Here is a 15,000-nt window from a genome sequence, read left to right on the forward strand (position 1 = left end):
CAGCTGCTACAAGCGAACATCTTCCTCGCCGGCTAACAATAATCCCGCCTCCATTTCCATCTCTATCCGGACGGACATATTTTTAGGGAGTTGAGTTAGTGCTTTTCGGGCACTCCCTAATAAAATAATTCAACACAAGCTACTGAATAAACGAACAAACAACTTCGTAAAACCTAACAAGGAAAAGGTTTATTTTAGCGAGTCAGGGTAGGATGCCAAAAAGATATAACTCGGATAAAACTTGTCTGTCTGCCTTTGCCCTGTAGTTATTCCCAAGTGGGAACCGTCGATACCGGTGGAGAGAGAGAGAGAGAGAGAGGTCCGCTCTCTTTAGTTCCTAAGGGGGTAAGGAAGGTCTCTGCGCTATGCCTCTGATTGGTCAGTATGTGCCATATCACATAGTCAGGGGAGGCACTGACGCACAAGAAAAGAGTTCTATTTGATTCTGCTACAAATTCTTTTTATATTTAAAATTTTCTTTTGTTTCGCTCTTCAATTCCCATCACAACTTCAATTTTTTTTTAACTAGCCCCCACCCTAAAGGTTTAGCTGAAAATCGTATTTATATTAATTAATTTACATTTTTCTATTTCTTTTCTTTACTTAAATGAATTAATGCGAAAGTTTTTTTGTTTTTTTTTGTTTTTTTTTTGTTTTTTCATATATTACTCCTACTAGCTGGACGCCCACCGTTGCCCGGTCTTACAATCCGCTTAAACATGATGTTTTAATTTATGCAGATTGCATATGTATAATCAATCCGCTATTGATTATCATATACTAGCAGGAACCGTTAACCGGCGTTTCCCTGTCGTACAATACACGTAAACATGATATTTTAATTTATGTAGATTGTGTATGCATTATTATAGAATCAATACTCTATTAATTGTTATATACTAGCAGGACCCGTTAACTGGCGTTTCCCGGTCGTACAATACACGTAAACATGATATTTTAATTTATGTAGATTGTGTATGCATTATTATAGAATCAATCCTCTATTAATTGTTATATACTAGCAGGACCCGTTAACTGGCGTTTCCCGGTCGTACAATACACGTAAACATGATATTTTAATTTATGTAGATTGTGTATGCATTATTATAGAATCAATACTCTATTAATTGTTGTGTATTATGAGGAATAAGTTGCCCGGTGGACTAATTTGCAAAAAAATAAGTAAAAATAATAATAATAATAATAATAATAATAATAATTAATAATGTCGTTTATGAAATTTCGTCTGTATTTGTTTACAATATCACGTCAGCTAATTTATGGTGAGGTACAACCGGGATTGAACAGGGGATCATTCGATCTGTAGTCCAATGCTCTACCACTGAACACTACCCCCAGCTCAGTGATAGCCCCCAAAATAGACTTTGTAGCTTAGTGGAGGATGCCCTTTTCTCTTCCTTGCAACCTCTTTCCCACAGAAGAGACGTTGCGAGCCTGTCTCTGTTTTATCGTGGCATGCTGACATAACCACTAAAGTTCAATCATATATATATATGTTTACAAACAAACGTTTGAGCCCTCTACGAGTAGCGGACGAATGTTTATTTAAATAATCGTTCGGACAGGTTAATTTCGGCCACCGATTCCGTAGTCAAGGGGGTAGGACTGCCGACTGTCATCACGACGGTTCTAGGTTCGATCCTCGGCTTGGGAGAGGTGTTAGTCTAGCGGCACTGATGAGTTGTGATACAACGAAACAGGTCTGTATGTCGATGACTAAAATATATTTTATAAAGCTCCCCTCTTTGGTAGAGCACTCTCGTAAATTATCTTACTCGCTACTTAATTTAGCTGAAATAATGCGAAGCTCGCGATTTGTTTACAAACAAACGTTTGAGCCCTCTACGAGTAGCGGACGAATGTTTATTTAAATAATCGTTCGGACAGGTTAATTTCGGCCACCGATTCCGTAGTCAAGGGGGTAGGACTGCCGACTGTCATCACGACGGTTCTAGGTTCGATCCTCGGCTTGGGAGAGGTGTTAGTCTAGCGGCACTGATGAGTTGTGATACAACGAAACAGGTCTGTATGTCGATGACTAAAATATATTTTATAAAGCTCCCCTCTTTGGTAGAGCACTCTCGTAAATTATCTTACTCGCTACTTAATTTAGCTGAAATAATGCGAAGCTCGCGATTTGTTTACAAACAAACGTTTGAGCCCTCTACGAGTAGCGGACGAATGTTTATTTAAATAATCGTTCGGACAGGTTAATTTCGGCCACCGATTCCGTAGTCAAGGGGGTAGGACTGCCGACTGTCATCACGACGGTTCTAGGTTCGATCCTCGGCTTGGGAGAGGTGTTAGTCTAGCGGCACTGATGAGTTGTGATACAACGAAACAGGTCTGTATGTCGATGACTAAAATATATTTTATATTATATATATATATATATATATATATATATATATATATATATATATATATATAAAAGTGAAAGTGTGTCTGTGTACATTTCCCTACGCAATAACTCTGTCAATTTTTAGTCTACAGATTCGAAATTTGATATACAGGGTACTGAGATTTGGGAAAATTGATGTGATTGGTTTTCGGACAGAAATTTGGCCGTTAAGGGGTCAAAGTTCAACGATTTGACCATTGAGAACTCTACCAAACTCCTCCTACAATTTTGGGTCTAAACACTTGAAATTTTAGATATAGATTCCTTGGACATGGATCTAACTTAATAACTTGATTTGAGCCCTAAACAATATAAATTTTAAGGGGTCATGATAGGGGTCAAAGTTAAAAAAAATTTATTTTATTTTTTTTTGTTTTGTTTTGCTCAGCATACACCTCCAAACACCCGGGCAACGCCAGGCACCCATGCTAGTACACAAATATATATAGCTATGCATACACACACGCATAAACCCACACATATCCACTGATGAGTATTATTCATTCATTTTTATTTATTGCGGACTAGTACCCTCATCTTTTCTTTGTTGTTTCACGACGTTTCGGCCAACTATTCCTTTGGCCTTCATCAGGTGGTCGTGAAACAACTAAGAAAAATGTGAGGACAATAGTCCGAAATAAAAATAAAATTAATAAATAATACTCATCTCAATAATGAATTCCAATTACAATAATATATACCATTCAGTACGGACCCGACCGTGGAAGATAAGTGAATAAACCTGAATTTCATCTTGATCGCCCTTCGGGGCCCGTGGCGCAGTTGATAGAGATGTTAGAATCTCTACGGTTCCAGGTGAGAATTGTCTGAAGATAGCGGTTTCAATCCTAACCGAAGCCGGCCAGAGGCTTACTTGGCCAAAACATGGCGAGACGACAACTATGGAAGGCAGTAATTGCAGTGAATGCAGTCAGGAGATTCAGAATTCTGTTTTCCTGCTTCTCCAACTTTACTGACATGCAGAAGTTCAAGTGTAATGTGAACAGACATCTTGCTGCTCAACTCCCTACATAGTATCCCAGCAACTTATGTAGCCCTCTACATCAAAGTCCCACCTCTACACAGTAGAGATCCTTAGATGTAAGAAAGCCTTCTACTCTAATAGTTTCTTCCCCAGAACTGCTAGACTTTGGAATTCCCTTCCGGGTTCCTGTTTTCCCAACTGTATTGCCATGCAGAAGTTCAAATGTAATGTGAACAAACATCTTGCTGCTCAACTCCCTACATAGTATCCCTGCAACTTATGTCCTTGATAGTAGCCCTCTGCATCAAAGTGACACTATGCCTTGTTTGAAGGGTTAATAATATAAGTAAAAAAAAAAAAAAAAACTGGGGGGGGGTAAAAATGTAATAAAAAAAAAACATAATAATTAATATATAGTTTTGCTTACGCAATACGATACTGTTTTTATTGCATAATATTATCAATCCTACCTAAATCCAGCCAAAGGTTTACTTTGCCAAAACGTGGTGAGACGACAACAACTACGGAAGGCAGTGAATGCAGTCGAGAGATTCAGAATTCCTATTCCTGACGAAGGACAGAGGAATAGTTGGCCGAAACGTCGTAAAACAACTAAGAAAAGATGAGAATAATAGTCCGCAATAAATAAAATTAATATCCACTGACACTTTAAAAAAAAAAGTAAAAAAATAAATAAGTAAATAAAAAATAAACAGCAGGACCCTCCATTCCCACCCGAAAAAATTTGAATATCTTCAACAAGTTCCGCGTAATTAAAAGAATCAACATGAATCGTATAATAATTGGGTGGAGGGGGGTTCCGGCAAATCTTAAAAAAAAATAAATAAATAAATAAAAAAATTGTAAAGAAAAGTCACTTCAGATTTCGGATCGAAAATGTTTTGGGTTTTATTCTCTATCCATTAACTTTGATGCGCATTCTGTTTATATGAGATTTAATTATATTACGATATAAACATAAGTTCCATAACAATTTAACCCAAAACCAAAACTTCATTGGAAAAATATTGAATCGATCTCTCAAGTTAACCTACGATTTTAATTAGAATTTAACCTGTAACCAAACTTCACTACTTATTGTGTGTGTGTGTGTGTGTGTGTGTGTGTGTGTGTGTGTGTGTGTGTGTGTGCTTAAAATGTGCTTTTTAATGTATTAAAAAAGATATCTTACATCTAAGAAGGCATCGGTAACTGTATACAAGAGCAACTCGAGCACTCTGAACTGACCGAAAATCAGATTATCATAGCCATTAATGTGTGTGTGTGTGTGTGTGTGTGTGTATAGCAGTTTTTTCTTTAAAACCCCCTTTTATATAACAGTGATCTAACCATTTTTCCGTCGACCTTAGTAACAGACTTGATACAAGTCCTCCATTGAAGGTCAGTTCCATTTCGTTGGGTTTATGTTTAAACCATTGTTAAAGAAGTTATTAGCCAATGCCGGATTCCTTAACAATTGAATTTGTACTGTTATCAATGGCGACCATTTCCATGGCGACCTCCTCCTCCATTGAGATGGGAGGGTGGAGTTCTGGGGAAGGAGGGTGGTAATTAAAAATTGAAACTCGATACTGTGCTCTGAAAAAAGAAACTTGGACACTTGTTTGGTATCCGTATTGAATGGCAAAATAAATAAAGCAGCAAATAAATAATCGGTTTGTGCTTATCATGGTAAACATGTTTACAGGCAACATGGATGATTGATGGGCGTGTCCGTTCTTTGGGAGCCGGGAAGAATTATAAATGAGAAAATGTAACATTATGTAAATTTTGCAGAAATCGATATCGTGAATGAAAGTGGAATGCTGTTCTGTGGCACCTTAAGATAGTGACCCTCCCCCCTCTAAAACTTTAAACAAAATGCTAATCTCATGCAGAAAATGTGTAAGGAAAGCCCTTTAAAATTACTGCGCCCTCTGTAGATGTATAAGGAAAATCCTTTAAAAGTACTGCGCCCTCTGTAGATGTGTAATGTTGCAGCAACGTAAAGCAATTCAACAACCAGTAAACACCGGTTCTGCACGGAATCCAACTAGCAAGGTACCTAGACGGACGCGAGCTGTTACTCAGAATGGACCCAACAATCGGTTACTCAGAACGGTCCCAACAACGGTAAGATATGCTCACACCCACACGGCACGAGAAGCAACAGCAACACGATTCCCGACCAAGTCAATCATCGCTCTCCCAACGTCTTTCAATCACCCGCTTTTATGGCCGTTGCAGGCCGGCTAAATTTGCATATTGCGAGAATTCGTGTGACTTTGCGAGATATCATCCTTTACAAAAGACGGCGGCCGCCATCTTGATCTTTTTTTCTCTATTTTCGGTCGGCGACGCCGAGCCGGCCCGGAGGTAAGTCTTTCCTTTTCGTCCGTCTCTCTTACGCACCCGCACAACACACAAACATGCGGGCGCTTGTCTCCTGGATGCACATTACAGATTTGTCATTGTGTTGACAGGTATTACAGGATAGAACAATAAAATTATTGTCATCCTAGAAAATATGACATGATTCCATTTCCGTTTGATGAAAACCGTTTTTTTTTTCATTTTATTTATTTATTTTTTTTTTTTTTTGTAGACCATCTACTAGTTGGCCAGTTGTGTACAAATCCCAAGAGCGATAGGAGCCTTCTATGATGTCTGAAAGTGACGCAATATTCAATGAGCAAGATCAGAGATGTGCCGCTGTACAACTTGTACGCTCTATTGATCCATGTTATGACAACAGGACCATTGCCAGCACCCTTAAAATGCAAATCCGAATGGTTCAACGCTTGAAGGTACAGCTCAAAGTTTCCAGTCACGGTTATGGTATTTGGTGTGGTTTCAAGTGAGGGCCACATCATGCCATCTCACATCTTCGACGTTGCCTTGAAAGTCAACACTAAAGTGTGTGGCACTATATCGTAGTGCCACGGTTGGTAGTTGCTTATGCACCCTCCCTCTGCATGGCCAGGTGGTAATTTGGCTGTAGGCAAAGGGATACATAGAAATTAAACCTCAGAATTCGCTTTCCTTTTTTCGGTCTCTTTTCGTTTGGACAGCATGAGGTGAGCACATATTTTCTGTCCGTCTGTAGATGAGAGGAAGGGGAGCCCCCCCTCCTCTCATCATTAGTTAGGTCTGTTAGTTTTAACGAGCTAATTGTGTTCAGTTTATTGTATGAAAACATTCATAGAATAAAACAGTTACAATCTTATATATACAATTGTGTCGTGCGTTGTTTGCGCCTGTATTGAATGTCTGCCTAAGGTCAAAGGAAACGGGCCTGAAGACGAAGAAGATTCCATACAGAATGACACCAGAGTGGGGATGCAGCCCTGAGCGAAGGAGATTGCCACACCCAACATTTCAGGTATGCCTTTGATCTTACCTCTGACAAAAGACGTCCAATCGACAGATCTTCATGCGCGGACTGTTTCCAGGACATTTAATGTAACACGTGGGTCGGTCACACGCCAGCAACCGCGCTGATCGTGTTATACGTGTACCTGGATGTGCTGAAGAGTGTGGTGATCCCCTGGTGCAATCAGGTGGCCGGTGGCAGACCCTGGTGCTGGCCGACAAGTTCAAAAAGAGACCGAGGCTTGGCTTCAGTAGGAGTGCTACGACTTTGTACCCATCTCTCATTTGACTCCCTCCTCCCCCCGACCATAACCCGCTGGACTTCTTTGTTTAGTCATATGTCAAAAAAATCACAAATACGATCTCTCACAACACCAAGCTCATTTGTTTTGAAATAATCAATGCCTCCGTTCTGTCTCGAAAGACAAAGGATACCCCCTGTAGGGGAAGTTGCGTGTATAATTGTGAGGCAAGGGCTGCACAATCCCCAACCACACCTCTCCTGAATCGGCACTGTTTTGAGTCCAGTGGCAAGGAGAAGTCCAGGACGACTGGAAACAATGCCAAGATAAGCGGAGAGCACACACAGCACCTGGAAGTCCCAAATGGTCACCCATTTAGTACTGACCAGGTCCAACGTTGCTTAACCTCGGTGATCCAGCGGGAAGCGGTGTGTTAACGTGATTATGCCATATTCTGTTTTAAAATAAGTGAATAAAATATGATTAAAACTATCTGAATAATGTAAAGAAAATACAAAGCAAAACCAGACGTACATCAAATCTGTTGCCAATATTGCTGGATAAATGGATCATTCTACCACTCCAGTAGATATCTCACTGCCGATGCAATCCTTTATTCAGGTATGCCCGAAAATGGAGTACTGTTGTAAGATTTAGGCAGGAGATGCTTGGCGAGGCCTATCCAGCCTTGATTGGCTTCAAAACTGGCTTTAAAACCTAGTAGGTAATGCCCTTTTCTTTTCCCTTCAACCTCTCTCACAGAAGAGACGTTGTGAGCTTGTCTCTGCTCTATCATTTTCATGGCATATGCTCGGCTGAACTCCAATCTATGGCCCCCTCCCTTGCCAAACTTTCACAAAAAAAATACTCGCCTAGCTACAACCGCTATAAACGATTTCCCTCACTCTCTATCCGTGCCTAAATCTAAATGCAGATTCCATAAACAAAGCTTCTTCCCCATAACTGCCTACCTGTGGAACTCTGTTCCGCTGTCCTGCTTCCCGATTGAATACAACATGGTAACCTTCAAATCCAACGTAAACGAGTTCTTGTCGAGCCGTCCCCATGAATAATTAAATTCTACTCGATCTACACCGTTAACGATTACTACACCGCCATCTTACATTCATTAACCCTTATTCTCGAGTGGGCTTTGGGCCTTGATAAGTGGTGACTCCCAAGTAAAAATAAAAGAAAACTAGTGCAATCAGAGTAACCACTTAAAATATGTTTGCGAAGACGTAATGAGGGAGATAACCTAGAGCACAAATGGGTTCTTGTGAACAGTCGGTAAGGTTTTTTTTTCACCCCTTTTATAATAATAGTTTCTCCTCTTGGTCTGCTAGACTTTGGAACTCTCTCCCTGTTTCCTGCTTCCCTGACTCTAGTAACATCCAGAAGTTTAAATGTAATGTGAATAAACATCTCACTGCTCAACTCTCTGCAGTACTCTGTTTAACAAGACATTAAATATTGACCAGGTGTGCTGGTCGACGATTATCAATGTTATTCAAAGCCAAAAAGTTTTGTCAACTAAAATACCTTTTAGAATGAATGTAGGAATGTTAACTTAAAAATATTATCATAAAAATTTCATTGACAACTTAGAAATAACTAGCAGGGATGCCCGGCGTTGCCCGGGTGTTTGGGGGTGTGTGCTGAGTTGAAAAAAAAAAATCTTATTATAAATTTTCGTACTGTGTGTGTGTGTGTGTGTGTGTGTGTGTGAGTGTGTGTGTGTGTGTGTGTGTGTGTGAGAGACGCGGTTTGCCTCTCAGCACCCAGGCAATCCACTCAGGCAAGTTAGGTACCGAAATGAAGCTTATGACCCAGCAGATAGTTTAGTGATATTTATGTCCATGTTTTGTTTATGGAAATGCAAAAACATACAAAAGATGCAAAAAAAAATAACGATTTACTAAACGGTTTATTTACTGGATACTTTTCCGGTATTCACCGGAAGTTATTATCTTCCTTAGTAAGTTCGATTTACTGTGTGTGTGTGTGTGTGTGTGTGAGTGAGTGAGAAACAAACAGACAGACAGACAGGCAGTTCGAAATGAAGCTTATGACCCAGCGGATGTTTTAGTGATATTTATATCCATGTTTGGTGACAAAAAAAAAAAATGCAAAAAAAATGACGATTTACTAAACAACGTTTTATTTACTGGATATTTTTCCGGTACAAGGACCCAAGTTTGCCCAGCTGGGCAAACATGGGTGCTTGTTAAAAAAAAGTAGTAGTAGGCAGGCAGGCTTGAACCCGTGACGCGAAGGTAGAAAAGGAACGTGAAAGAAAACCTGATATCTTACCGCTATGCCATGACGCGACAGGAAGTGAAAAGCGTTCACATTTAGCGATGTCAATCAAAAAGTTGACTTGTAGAAATCAACATTTAAGTGAATGAGTTCACGCAGGCACAGAAATGAACGTCTTGCTTGATTTAAGAATTGTGCACTTAACTCTGGCTGTAGGCCAGTTTCTGCCGTATCTGTTTCCGCACGATGTTGGGGAAAACCAGCTCCCCACCAAAACGGGAGGACTCTGGCAGTGTCCAAATGAATAGCAATTGGCTGATATGAAGGGCTTCCCCCACATTGATCAAAGTTGACTGCCTTTCTGGACGTCCTGGCTGGAAGGCCGAGAAACGTTTGCCTTTGCTCCAATTTAGTTTTGCTTTACTTTTATACGAGAAAGACAAACAAACACTCGAAAGTAGGGATGTTTTTAAAATTCGATCAAAATAAAGATAGAGACGACGTCCGTTTGCAAATCGGAGATATTAAAATCTAGGCAGTATAAGGAAAGTTCTCCAAAATAGTAACCTCGTCGAGAACCTCAGCGGAAACAAAACCCTTTCTTGGACATACAAAAATGCATGCGCCCGTTCTGCCTTTTATATATATAGATAAGAGATGTATATGTGTTTGTGTGTGTGTATATGTGCGTATATATATGTGTGTGTATATATAGATGTGTGTATATATATATATATATATATATATATATATATATATATATATATATGTGTGTGTATGTGTGTGTGTGTATATATATATATATATAGGAAATTTATTACTGTGAGTCCAGAATGAGTTTACAAATTGTTTCAGCTAGAGGAAAATCCTCAAAGAGAGGAAAAATCCAACTAGCATCGTCAGAATTCATAGATGGACTTCTATGAATCCTGACGATGCTAGTTGGATTTTTTCCTCTCTTTGAGGATTTTCCTCTAGCTGAAACACTTTTTAAACTCATTCTGGACTCACAGTAATAAATTTCCTATATACTGCTCTGACTACACATTGAGCACTCTAGTCCGTTATTTTTATCACTGGTAAATAAATAAATATATATATATATATAATGTGTGTATGTGTGTGTGGGAGTATGAAATTCACAAATGGTCCCCAGGCGCATGTATATCTCCATTAGGGGAGATGAGGACGTTAGGTTTTTGCAACTTTTTGCAGGGAGGTGTCAACGTCCTCCTACATACAACACCTGGAATTCCCAAATTGGTCACCCATTTTAGTAATGACCAGGCTCAACGTTGCTTACCTTCAGTGATCTGACGGGAACCAGTGTGTCAACGTGATTATGGCATATATATATATATATATATATATATATATATATATATATATATATATATATATATATATATATATATATATATATATATATAAGAAATAAAAATTACAATAAGTTTACCAAGGTAATCAAAATGGTAAACTTAAAATATATTATAAATATTAAAGAGTTAATATTTACAAGTAAAGTAATCTCAACCAGATGTAAATGCTCAATAAAACCGAAAAGGAAATAGAGCTTATAATATGAACAAATGATTAATAAAACATGTTAAAAGACATCTTGAAAAAGAGTTAAAAACATATTTAATTTTAAAAAAGGAAACACAAGATAAGTGGATAGTCCTTAATCCGCGGAGTTTCAAAGAAATACTCTCCTTCTCATCAGAGAGCAGGAATTAGCAAAATGCGGGATCGGATTTTGCATGTAAAAGTATTTAATGAAACCACAAATAAGTCACAGATCTTACTTGGTTAAAAAAAGGGTGAGGTAAGGGGAATAGGAGGTAAAAGAAAAAATGATAAAAAGATTTCACATGAATGGATAGTCCGGTGAAGGGTAAAAAATCCAAGAATGGTAAAATCCAAAACGGTCGAATTAAAAACTTCCAATCAAACAGGTAAGTTCCAAAGTTTTATTAATCATTTGTTCATATATATATATATATATATATATTATATAACTAGCAGTTCAGCCCGACTTTGCTCGGGCCTATGTACTGTTCATAACTTTATGTGCATATATATATATATATATATATATATATATATATATATTAAATTTTGACTCTTGTCCAGGTAACCTATATCTAAAATTTCAAGTGTTTAGACCCAAAATTGAGGAGTTTGGTAGAGTCTACTAAGGTCAACTTTTTCAACTTTGACCTCTTCGCCCAAAAACTGATTAAAAAGCTTGATTCATGTCTGAATACCCTTTATGTAAAAGTTAAAATATTGGCTGAATAGTTTGCTAGAGACCGCAAAGGTAAAATCTTTTGAACTTTGACCCTTTGGCAGCCAAACTTTCGGCCAAAAACCGATTACAAAGCTTGCCTTATGTCTTATGTAAAATTTCAAATGTTTAGACCAAAAATTGGTTGAGTAATTTTGTAGAGAACACAGAGGTCAAAATGTTTTTAACTTTCACCTCAGTTTTGACTCCTTAATATTTGTTGTTTTGGGCTCAAATCAAATTAAAAAGTTTGATCCATGTCCAAGTAACCTACATCTAAAATTTCAAGTATGTAGACCCAAAATGGCCAGAGGAATGCGGTAAAGTTTTCAAATCGTTGAATTTTTTACCCCTTTACAGACAAATTTCTGTTTGAAAACCGATTAAAAAGATTTTCCCAAATCTCAATAGCCCTTATGTCAAATCTCGAGTCTGTAGACTGAAAATTGACCGAGTAGTTTGGTAGGAAATTGTACACACACATGCACATACAATTTCAGTTTTATGGATATACTAGCATGGGTGCCCGGCGTTGCCTTGGTGTTTGGAGTTGTATACTGAGCAAAAAAGAAACGGTCAAATTTTTTTAATTTTGATCCCTATTATGACCCCTTATCATTTATTGTTTTGGGCTCAAATCAAGTTATTAAGTTAGATCCATGTCTAGGGAATCTTTATCTAAAATTTCAAGTGTTTAGACTCAAAATTGTCGGAGGAGTTTGGTAGAGTTCTCAAAGGTCCAATCGTTGAGCTTTGACCCCTTAACAGCCAAATTCCTGGCCGAAACCCAATTACATAGATTTTCCCAAATGTCAGTACCCTGTATATTAAATTTCGAGTCTGTAGACTAAAAATTGACAGAGTGAAAGAAAATATACACAGACAGACAGACAGACAGACAGACAGACAGACAAACAGACACATTCACGTTTATAGATACATAGATACACACACTGGCTACACACAACACAACAATAATATCAAATAGGAACCTCTTACAATCTAAGTGGAAATTTTTTTTTGAATAAATAATAAAAATTTCAAAAAGTAATAAAGATGAAGTATGTCCAAGGATGGAGTACTGTTGCCACATCTGGGCAGGATCAGTTAGAAGCAGCTTATCCTGCCTTGACAAAGTTCAAAATAGACTTCGTAGCCTCGTTGGGGATGCCGTTTTCTCTTCCCTGCAACCTCTTTCCCACAAAAGAGATATTGCAAGCCTGTCTCTGCTTTATCACTATTTTCATGGAAAGTGCTCGTCTGAGCTCCAATCTATAGTTTCCCCTGATTTGACTTTCACAAAAAGCACTCGTCTAGCTTAAACCACTATCAATAATTTCCCCCACTCCTCATCTGTGCCTAAACTTAAACACGGATTCCATGAACAAAGATGTTTTCTTAGAACTTCATGCCTGTGGAACTCAGTTCCGTTTCCTGCTTTCCAACTGACTACAACTGTCTTCAAGTCCAACATAAACAGATTCTTGATGAGCCATCCCCGCACGTAATCCAGTTTATCAAATTTCTACTACTTACGATGACTACGACCTGTTCCCTTTTGACCACTATACATTCATTAACCCTTATCCTCGAGTGGTCTACGGGCCTTTATAAGTGGTGACTCCTATTTAAAAAAAAAAAATTTTTTTAAAGTTAATTTCCAAAGCCGTCCACAGCATACCAACCTATAAAAAAGGCGTTTAAGTGAATGAAGTTAATGATTTACTGTGAATCGTTTTTGTTAGATTCAGTTCTAATAGTGAGACATTCTTGCTAAATCATTAATTGTTCGTTTAATTTTAGTGTGTACTTTCTTTGGCTAATGTTCCAATTGCTATAGCAGCACCCTTTAATTTCCCCGCAGCAAGCGCAAATTCTCCTCATTTACGTTGAGTAGGTTACATAAAATTGCATTTGACCTCTGATGACCTCAATTAATTGCATTTTATTTATTTATTTTTTTCTTAATAAAATAAAGCCAGTTGGTTCTTGGTATCCTCAGTAATTTTTTATTATTATTAAATATTGGGTACTCTTGCAGAATTTGAGCCGGATCCTTGAGATTTTCCGTCATTCAAGATAAGTTGTATTTTGTATTGTTTATTTACTTTATTATTATTATTATTACTAGCGGGACCTGTGGAAATTCCACAGGGGTCTCATTCATCCCTATATATATAAAATGAACTCATTTTTCACCTCTGATTTTAACCTTAATAGGATTAAAAATCAAGACATTTCATAGAATTGTAATACGCACCAACTGCAGCACAATATCTGAGGTGTGTTATAGGCCTATTACCTATCCACTATCCACTTCCTCGATAATCATAGATTCCTATATTCTATCTGCTGAGAGTTCACTGCCAAAATCGGTTAAGATCAATGGAAGTGGTAAAATCTTTTCTCTCTAATAAATTCCTCCTTCCCCCGCCACCACTTAACACCGTTGTGGGATCGTCCACAAGAGACAGTTACGAAAGAACACCGGTTTGGGTTTTTATTTTTTTTTTTATTTCGTAGTTGCTTAAAAAAAACTGGAATGGAATTTTAATTCCACTGGGTGAAACGCACCGTTGAGTTAATCGAATCAAACTGTTATTTATGCCATTTTTTTTTTTTCGCTTTTTTTTTTTTCCTGATTTCTGCTTTTTGTTTTTCCGATTTCTTTTTTAAAAGAAGTTTTACGTTTGTTCGCTGTTTTTTTGTTTTTTTTTTTGTTTTGCCGATTTTTTAACGAAGTTTAACATCGTTTTTATTTTTTCTATATTTAAACAGGATTATTACTTCACTTATTCTTTACTTTATCCCCCCCCTTACACACACCTCCAAACAACCGGCAACGTCAGGTACCCCCGCTAGTAAGTAATATATTGATGTCGGCATTCTGTAGATGTTCAGTATAAATGGAGACGCTCTAATATTATTGTATCTTTTTTTGTTAAAACTACAAAAGTATTTATCTAAGCTAGCAGGGACGCCCGGTAAAGCCCGGTCATAAAGTACGCTTAAATATGATATTTTAATTCTTGCAGATTTCGTATATATTATTATATAGTTAATGTTCTATCGATTTTTATATATTATAAAGTTGCAGTTTCAAAAATAAAAAATACATCCATATGACTTGGGTGCATTAGCTTAAATCGAAATATATACATATATATATATATATACATATATATATATATATATATATATATATATACATATATATATATATATATATATACATATATATATATATATATATATACATATATATACATATATATATATATATATATATATATATACATATATATATATATATATATACATATATATATATATATACATATATATATATATATACATACATATATATATATATATATATATACATATATATATATATATATACATATATATATATATATACATATATATATAT

At 37.1% G+C, this 15,000-nt stretch overlaps 1 protein-coding gene and 1 pseudogene across 1 annotated transcript in view; one reads left to right on the plus strand and one right to left on the minus strand.

The window, feature by feature from the left end:
- The first annotated feature begins 5,022 nt into the window (after positions 1 to 5,022).
- The window catches only part of LOC145270612 (carboxypeptidase D-like), a 293,674-nt gene continuing 283,696 nt past the window's right edge, over positions 5,023 to 15,000 (plus strand). The window contains exon 1 of the mRNA XM_080126242.1: positions 5,023 to 5,783. The gene's annotated coding sequence lies outside the window, so the exon portion shown is untranslated. The remainder of the gene's footprint in view (positions 5,784 to 15,000) is intronic.
- Positions 10,515 to 10,633, minus strand: LOC145272048 (5S ribosomal RNA; annotated as a pseudogene).

The sequence above is a fragment of the Euprymna scolopes genome, chromosome 46, assembly GCF_053919585.1.
Source record: "Euprymna scolopes isolate OS-2025 chromosome 46, ASM5391958v1, whole genome shotgun sequence".
Taxonomy (NCBI): domain Eukaryota; kingdom Metazoa; phylum Mollusca; class Cephalopoda; order Sepiida; family Sepiolidae; genus Euprymna; species Euprymna scolopes.